Raw genomic sequence first — 9510 nt, 5'->3', positions numbered from 1 at the left:
TTGTGGTTATTCAGGCCCTCATCCTTACACCTATTGACCAATTCCACTGAACACAGAGTACTCACAGCTCCCCCAATAATTCCCCTTAAATCATTTCTGAGCTCAAGACCTTTCTTTCTTTCTCTCTTTCTCTCTCTTTCTTTCTTTCTTTCACATTTTTTATTGAGTTATAGTCATTTTACAATGTTGTGTCAAATTCCAGTGTAGAACACAATTTTTCAGTTATACATGAACATATATATATTCATTGTTACTTTTTTTTCGCTGTGAGCTACTACAAGATCTTGTATATATTTCCCTGTGCTATACAGTATAATCTTATTTATCTATTCTACATTTTGAAATCCCAGTCTGTCCCTTCCCACCCCCTGCCCCCTTGGCAACCACAAGTTTGTATTCTATGTTCAAGACCTTTCATCAATGCTTTATTGCAAAATACCACCTCTTAACTAATAAAGTTGGCCATCAGGACTCTCCACTAACTCTTTCCCTCCTGTCACTCTTACTCACTCATTCAATGAATATTCATTGATTATCTATGCATATGAGGCACTGTTTTAGCCCCCTGTTAGCCAAAGTCTTGTAAACCATCCTCTTTCATCCCTAGAGGAACTCACACCTGGAAAGGGAAACTAAGCAGTTATTTAACAATGAAACAAGTGAAAGAATGCATTGGGGGCATAATGAGAGAGCTGTGTCTATATATTTTTAAAAAGTAGATAATTATCTGGAAAATTTTTATAATATTGAAGGGAAAAAGGATTTGGAAAAAAAAGATTTAGGCTTGTTAGTCATAGAAAAGAATCAAAAAAGTACTGTAAGCAACTATACTAGAATGGGAAATGGGTTAAATAATTACAGTACCTTCATAGATTAGAATATTAGGCAATGTGAAGAATTCTGCTCCTAATCTCTCTACAGCATCTCTAGGGGTGAGATGGAATCTTCTTCCACCCCAGCTACCTGTATCTCCACCAGGCACAGCACATGGAGTGTCTGATGAAGGTTTCCTATGGGACCGCTTCCTGGTATGGTGAAGCCTTTCACAAAGCCCCTACTTTCTAGTTCCTACCCGTGAGCTTTCTGGGAGTTGTAGTCTTTGGTTGGTAGAGATATGTTTAAGGAGAATCGAAGATATTCTTCTTTCCACAAAAAATATCGATCAGTTGGAACGAGGATAGTTCCTCAATTTTGGGGCTTGGATTGAATGAAAATCAGAAAAAGTTTTCACTTGCAGACTCCTAAGTAGGCATAACATGATCATTCTTTCATCCAGCTCCATCAGTTTTCTTTCTTTTTTAAAAAATTTTATTATTTTTTTATTGAACTACAGTCAGTTAAGCTGTCAATTTCTGGTGTGTAGCACAATGTCCCAGTCATGCATATACATTCATATATTCATTCTCATACTCTTTTTCATTAAAGGTTATTACAAGATATTGAATATAGCTCCCTATCCTATATATAAGAAACTAGTTTTTTTTAAATCTACTTTTATATATAGTGGCTAACATTTACAAATCTCAAACTCCCAAATTTATCCTTTCCCACCCCCTTTCCCCAGTAACCATAAGATTGTTTACTATGTCTCTGAGTCTGTTTCTGTTTTGTAGATGAGTTCAGAGTGTCTTTTTTTCTTTTTTTAAGATTCCACATATGAGTTTTCTTTTAATTGGAAATTCTTTTCAAATTCTGGCAATAGCTTGACTGATAGTACTGTTTTTCACCATAGCTGTTGGTTTTCATTTTTCTGTTCCCTTTCTTCTGAATCATAGATATTTTAGAGGGAAGTTTAGGAAAACCTTTTCATGGACCCATGCCAACAGTGTTTAAAACCTACTGTTTGATTTGGCTTGTACAATTAAAAAAAAAAATTCCTTCAGGCTGGACATTGATTCTCCACTTTGCCACAGTTTCTACTACTTCCTACCACTTCCTACTATCTTAAAGTGACTTATTCACTTATTTAAATTATGTTCCTGGTCATTGAAGCTATCAGTGTTTGCCATCCCTGTTTTATAGGCTTAACAGAAATGGAAAAAAAATCACCTGAATAGAGGGGACTTCTAACATTCCCAACTTAGAAATCAGTGGGAACCAACAATAAATTCATATAGGGGAACTCTTAATAGATTCTAGCATTTTTCCATTCATCCCTAGATACGGGGAGGGAACTTCTTTAGTACTTGTGGAGTCTGTCTTTAGTCCTTGAATGGAAGAAAAGAATGAGGTCTAACAAAATCGATGTATGAAAGGACTAGGAAATGCAAGCTATAAGGAGTGACACGTAATGGGAATCTTGCCAAGTAATAAAACACTTGCCTTTCAAGCCAGGCACTGTGCCCAAATCAACTAGCTGAATCCTTCATGGTTCAGATCCTCTTCATTTTCTCTTTAACTCTCCATCTTGCTAGTCAACTCTGATGTTTTCCAAACAGTTAGAAACTGGAATGTAATCCCAGAAAGTGAGGGATTTCCTTTGGGCAGCCACCCTGATCTTGGAAAGAAACAAGATTTCAGATTCCACACCCTCTTCCTGGAAAGCCCACTTCAGATTCCTTTCTGATAGCTGAGGGGAATGCAGATGACCTTGGGGAGGACCTCAACCTTCCCATCATTCAGTGGAATCCCAAACAGTGAACCCTGATGGTCTCATTTGGGAGAATTCATATTAGACCGAAATATTTGGGGAGATAAAGAAAAATCTGTGATGTATGTTGATCAGATTATCTTTCTTTTTTTAATCCAAATCGTTAATCTTCCTTGTTTCAAAAATATTAAAACAGAGAAGGGAGATTCTGAGATATTGTTAAAAAGGTAGGACCTGGGAATATGCATGCTTAACAAGCACCTCAGGTAATTCTGATGTAGATGGTCCACAGACCACACCTTGGGAAGCACCGAGACTTTATTCACACCTGAAATATGTCTGCAAATTTTCCACTGTGAAATTTCAATTATTTTTGATTATGATGAAACTGGGTAATATAAATCTAATAATTCAGAATTCTCATTTAAGCCATTGCTTCCAAGATTTTTCTAAATCTTCACACCCTGACAGAATTCTTCACCTGAACAAAGAAGAGAAGCAAATGTCAATGATTACTGTCCATCAACTGGATAATCAATCCAAGTTCACTACTGAGATTGAGTTAGAGTTCTTTGTGTGTTAAAGTTTCAAAGGCACACAAAATCGCAGAGGGGGAAAATCAGTTTATTGAAATGTGACTTAACTCAGGATTTCATCAATGGGGAAAGAACACAAGAAAGTAATTAAGAATGTGAGCTTACTTTCTTACAAAATTAGAAGAAAAACAGCAAGAAATATATTACCTTTAATGAAATTTGAGGGATACAGTAGATTATGCAAAGTCACTCACAGAAACGTAAACATACAGTTGCCAAATTGGTCAGAGTATTTCAGAATCATGTATTTACACTTCTGTGAAACTAGTACACGAGTCCGTGCTAAATAAAACTGCATGTTAAATGTATTATTCAAGTAATATAAACATTACCCTTATCAAGGTCAACAAGGCCTGGAGTTTTGAATATATGTGATGTTAATATGACATGGGTTAGAATTAATAGGAATTGCTTTGGAGGTTTTGCTCAGTTGGTGTGTTAATTTTGCTTTAGGTCTTAAGGACTGAGTTCAAGAAGAAAATGGAATCCTTTAAAAAATATATGTGGAAATATTTAGGAAAGTGCAAATGTTACAGAAATGAACGAATTCCTGAAATAATTCACAACTTTTACCCTTTTGTAAGTATCCCTATAAGCCTCATACCTTATTTTCTCAAATAAGTGTAGAATTCACTTAAGATGACTGTTAGTAAGGAGCTTTATAATCTCTGATAAGGCTGTTTTAGACTTTGAAAACATTCCAAATATGGCTCCATCAATGACTAAAGTAATGTGCTCTTGTTTGCACAGCCAACACCGTAATTTGCACATGTAGCTGGATGAATACGTTCAGGTACTCTAAGGAGCAGTGTCCAAGGCACAAGAATTTCAGAAGGTGCTGTTTGCTCTGTATATTTGCCCACAAATTTCTTTGTTTACCCTTTTGAAAGGATGGAATCAGGCACAAATAGCACTTGCTCGCAAAGTAAAGTTTTTACATATTATAGTTAAATAAATTAAGATTGGCAGTTTAACTCTAATGTTTCTTCCCTAGATTTTAATGTTATTTTCACACAATGGCACATAATAGAAAAGCTTAAAAGCAAAAATGAAATCTAATCTGTCTTTTCACCCCCTCCCCTGCCCAGCATCAAGGCACTTAATAATTTAGATTCATCACATTTCTGTGATTTGCTTTCTAATTAATTTACCTTCTTAACTAAAGGATTCCAGTTAGTCTTTATCTTCTAAGGTTGAACAACTTTCTGAGTTCATGTGCTCCTCTTCTGTCTCCACTTCTCTTTCCCTCCTTCCTTCCATTGCTTCATTCAGTGAATATGAATAAACACCTACTATGTGCCAGGCATTCTTCTGAGCAGTGGGGATGCAAAGTGAGAAGACACAATTCTTGCTCTCTTGGGGTCTAACTGTCAAGTTAATGGTAAAAGAAGTAAAGAACCAGTTACAATATTGTGCGCGATGGGCACATAATAGGGACAGCATGGAGGAGAAGTGTGAGTTGACCAGAGCACCTGGCAAGATTCCTAACCCAGTCTTGGGAGAGGGAAGGCCAAATAAGGTTTCCTGGAGAATCTCCCTAGTACGTGGTTAATTTAGGACCATTGCAGTCTTTTAACTCCAAATGGCATCAGCTTTCCTTGCTCTTTAAAACAATACTTCCTTTTCTGAAAGTTTCCTTGACCTTCTGAAAGCATTTTTCACATATTCCAGCCACCTTTCTATTGGCCAAATTTAACTATTTATCCTAAACAGCTATTGTGTTATACTATTGAGAATTGAGGCTTTATCTGTTAACCACGGTTACTCTTATCCGTCCCTTGATCCTGATTCAGACCAGCTGTGGGATCCCCCATGGACCTCTGGGGCTGAATGCCGTGGAAACCCCAGAAGAAGCCTGAGCCCATGCCGCTCCCCTTCCCTCCGTTACCTGGCCCAAGATCAAGGTAACAATTTGCATTTCTTATTTAACTTACCTTCTCCAAACTGCAGTTCTGAATTTCCTCCCTTCTTTATGTCTTATCTTTGAAAAGTTTAAATATACATTTAAAGGGGAAAATACATGGTCAAGAAATTTTGCTAAAAGAAGTAGACACTAGGACTCCCAACAATAGTTTCCTTTATTAATTATCTTACTGTATCCTGTTCTGCTAATAACTATGTGCTAAAAAACCCAAGGGCATATGTGATGAAATTAGATGAGGCAGGATGAAAAAGAACCATGAAGCTTTTCTGAATTTTGTCAAGGCCTGTAGTACTTTGTCTACACAGCTAGTCTGATTTCTTTTTTTCCCCCCATATGGGCACTGTAATTTATCAGGTTTCACGACTGCCTGAAAGTTGAGAGCTGAATCTGTGGCTGTTGCTCTTTATGGAATGTGTATTTGTATTAACATCATCCTTGGTTCCATTTTAAGGCCATATCCTTGGTTTTCTTTCTCATCTAAATTTTTTCCAAATGGAAATATCTTTATTGTTTTAATCAGAAATTATGAAGTTAATTCATGCTCCAAGTAACAATATTCAATCAATATTGAAAAGCAGAGTAGTATTTGAAATATCCCAATAATCCCACCTGACTCTCATCTCCTGAGAATGTTCATGTTCTCACCTACCTTTAATTAGATATCTTGACATATTTTTTAAACATCTATCTTTATAAGTTGGCTTAAGTTCTCCTGGAACATAGCAGTGTACCACTAAATAATGATTTAAAGTGTTTTTAATAGTGCTTCATAATTTACAAAGCACTTTCACAAGCTTTAGCTCATTTAATCTTATAAGCAAAGATCAGTATCTTCTAAAACATGTTCATTTTATTGCCAAAAATTTCGTTGATTTGGCCGAATTTCGTTTTCCTGCCAGTGCCTTTTTTTTTTTTTTTTTGGCCAGTGTATTCAGTTCAGAAAAAACTGTAAGTCATATCTCAGACTTTATGTTCACATTCTGCCCAGTTGATAGTGAGATCATTGTTTGTTGCATCTTAGAATAGGAAGGGCAACATATAAGAACACGTGGAGCAGTAGAACAGGTAAACATATGTAAGTCATTAATTGCAGGTCAAAAGTAACAGTTGCTTTCAAATTCTGTTTCATATCACAATTTGTTTTAGCCTGATTTGAAGAGGAATTATTTTGCTAAGTTGTTAATGAGAAGCTAACAAAATTGTGTGTTCCAGTGTATTTATTCTCATTGTGTGATTTTTTTTTCTCTGAGCTATCCAGAGACTCAGTGTTGATTTTTCTGATTTTTCCAGTAAAACTCAAGGGGATTGTGTCCACATATGCATTGGTATTTCTTTCAGAATGAACCAAATGGAGGTATAGCTTACACCACTAGCTTCTATAAATGTCGCTAGGTAGACTGAGGATGATAACTTAGTTTCAGAGAAATAGGTCCGTTTTCCTTTTGTTTAGATACTGATTTCAAGTTAAAAAAAAAAAAAGACTATAATAAGCAGATACTCTTCATATCCAGGCACAGGAAAAAACTGACAAGTGGAATGTTGTTTAATACACTGATGATAATACTTTACTTTTGTTGTGTTTGCTAAAGCGATTTTATAAGACATGGAAACCCAGCTCCTGGGACATATTTTGGGGTCTTGTGACACTCTCAAGGAACTTCAGATGCTGAGTTTGGAATCAGCACTGTATTTCATCCATTAGCTTTCTAGCATGCCCACTATCCACGGGAACAGAGAGAATTTGGACAGATATTGGGCTGGGCGATGTTGCGATGAAGCAAAACATATCAAAACACACAAATGGCTTGGATTTAAAAAATGGCATTCTTTTATACGAGGACAAACCTCTACAATAAAATGTTGAATTAGTTGACAGAACTACCTGCTAAACCACCGGTACTTTGTATAATAGTTGAAGTCATATCTCAAAGTCTGCCATATCTGCACTTTAGAGAAATAAGGATTCTGATCATTGACATTCTCTGACAGGGGATTTGGGGAACTAGTCATCAGTACCAGATCAGTGTATGTCCGCAAAGTTCTTGTTGATGGTGTTGGCATTAGGATAAGTGTTTGGTGCAGTTCATCAACTGTTTATTGAGTGCCTACTGTGTGGTAGGCGTTGAGGATACAAAAATGATTGTGACAGGTCACCATGCTTTCAGAGGGCTTAAGAAATAATGTAGAAGAGATATTTTGGAGATAGAAGTTTCTTTCACACATGTATTTTGCAAAACTTAATTGTGCATTTTGAAAGAACAAGGATCACAAGTTTTACTTCTTTCACATATTTTCACAATGGCTAGGACAAAACAGAAACTGAATATTATTGTTGACAGACCAGCTGACTTATGGAAAAATTGTTGCCAAGTTCAGGTAAACAGTTTCTGAGTTCTCTAGAGAAGTTGAATGGAATGAAAATGTCCATTTCTAAATGTAATTTTTTGATTTCTTTATAATCTCTGTTGTCCTTTGCTGTGTTATTTGGACAAATCCTTCAACACATGGAGAAAGAATGACAATTTTTTGAAAAGGTTATTATTATAGATTTTCTGTGTGATAAAACCACACCCAACGGGCCTCACCCAGAGGAGCTTATATATGTTATTAGACTCAGGAATGTTAAGTGTGTTAGATTCGGTCCCTGTTGGGCAGTCATATAATGCAAACGGTGACTCTGAAATGAAGCCATAATATATGGTTTAACCTCTTAACAGTTTGTGATGTCATTTTTTATGTGGTAAGAAAAACAAATGCTGTCACATTTTATATTTGAGACTCCAGCAAGCCAACATCAAGAGATTAAGTATGCGCATTACTAACACACTATCGTGGATGCAGTTAGCTGGGTGCCAGGAAATCACTGAGACCTCAAACCCTCCTCAGTAACTCAGCGTTATAGAATGGAAAGATAAGTCTGCTGATAAGTTATAACCCTCGTGAGACACTATGTTTTCCCAATAGAAGGAAGCCAAGGTAATCTTAAGTATTTGGACTTGAATGTTAATTTATATAACTATATTTATCAAGTTCCAGCAAATCTTTACGCTTATAATTTAAAATTCCAGAAATACAGCAGCTCAAATGAAAGACAAATCTGTATGTTCATATATAAGACAAAATTAGAACAGAGATGAAATTAGGTTAGAGAGTCAGTAAAACCACTGGTTTGCAGTGTTGGCTTTCCTGAAATATGGTTTTGAGTCATTTCTGTGAGATATAAACATACTACTTTATGTTTCCTATTTTTTTTATTAGGCACATCATTTAACAGTTTGTAATAGTTGAAGCCACATGTCTCCATGGACTGGGATATTGTTGAAACAGCTTCACTCAAGTGAGGAGACGTTAACTGTTTAACTCAGGTATGGATATTTTCTTTGAACAAAGTGTGTGACATTCAACTTGTCAAAAATGAACATTTTGCTTGACTGAACAGCTTTGCTCTGCGTTTTGCTTGTCTACTGAGGCAAATAAAGCCTGACAAGAAGGGCATTTCCAGCTAGTTAAAGACCAAGCGGGGAATGAAGCAGGATTTGAGCCAGTTATCAGAAAATTCCTTTCTTGCTGAACATTTTATAATGTATATGATACACTAACTAGAAATAATTTAGATAAGTATTAACTCCGGGTCACAGAATATGTGCCTCCTCCTTCCTCCTGCTTCTAAGTATTTAGTAAAATTCTTTTTAGTATATTCTCTGAAAAGTATAAAAGTATAATTGGTATTTTGGTGGACATTCTGTATATATTATTTACATTATTTTTTGTTTGTTTGTTTTCTTCTTACTGGGGAAACTTCAGGTTGATGATGAGGAATATAATTGCCTCTGTACCAAACTTCATTATATGTTTTAAAGGAGGGAGGATTATTGGAATGTTTTATTATCTCTTCAGGAATTGTATGGCCTCTGGATTTTTATTTGGAGTTTGCTTAGGAATTTATATGATTAGGTGATCCATTCCACTAGTGGATTTGTTCATTGTTCATTCATTCATTTATTCAGTCAGCCAGTCCTTTTTTTGTGTGTACCTACCCTGTTCCTGGGACTTACGTAGATACTGGATGAATAGCATATAATGTCTGTCCTCAGGGACTTTCCGTTTGCATCTTACTTGATGGCTAAGTTTCCAGGTCAGCTCACTGAAAGAGTTTATTCATTTATTAATTATTTATTAATTCAGCAAATTTCAGTAACTGTCAGACTTGATGTGCTAGGCATTTGGACTGGGTCGGTATTGGAACCACAATGATGACTGCTTCTATAGAATTTACCTCCTAGTGGGAGAGGGAAAGACACATTTTGGTCAATTAATCACATTAGGGAAAGTATAATTACAAATTAGAATAAATTCTTTGAAGAAAAATAATGCAGATACAGGAGAACATACAAATAAGG

Source organism: Camelus ferus, chromosome 4 (assembly GCF_009834535.1).
Source record: "Camelus ferus isolate YT-003-E chromosome 4, BCGSAC_Cfer_1.0, whole genome shotgun sequence".
Lineage (NCBI taxonomy): Eukaryota > Metazoa > Chordata > Mammalia > Artiodactyla > Camelidae > Camelus > Camelus ferus.
Note: the sequence above shows the minus strand (reverse complement) of the source record.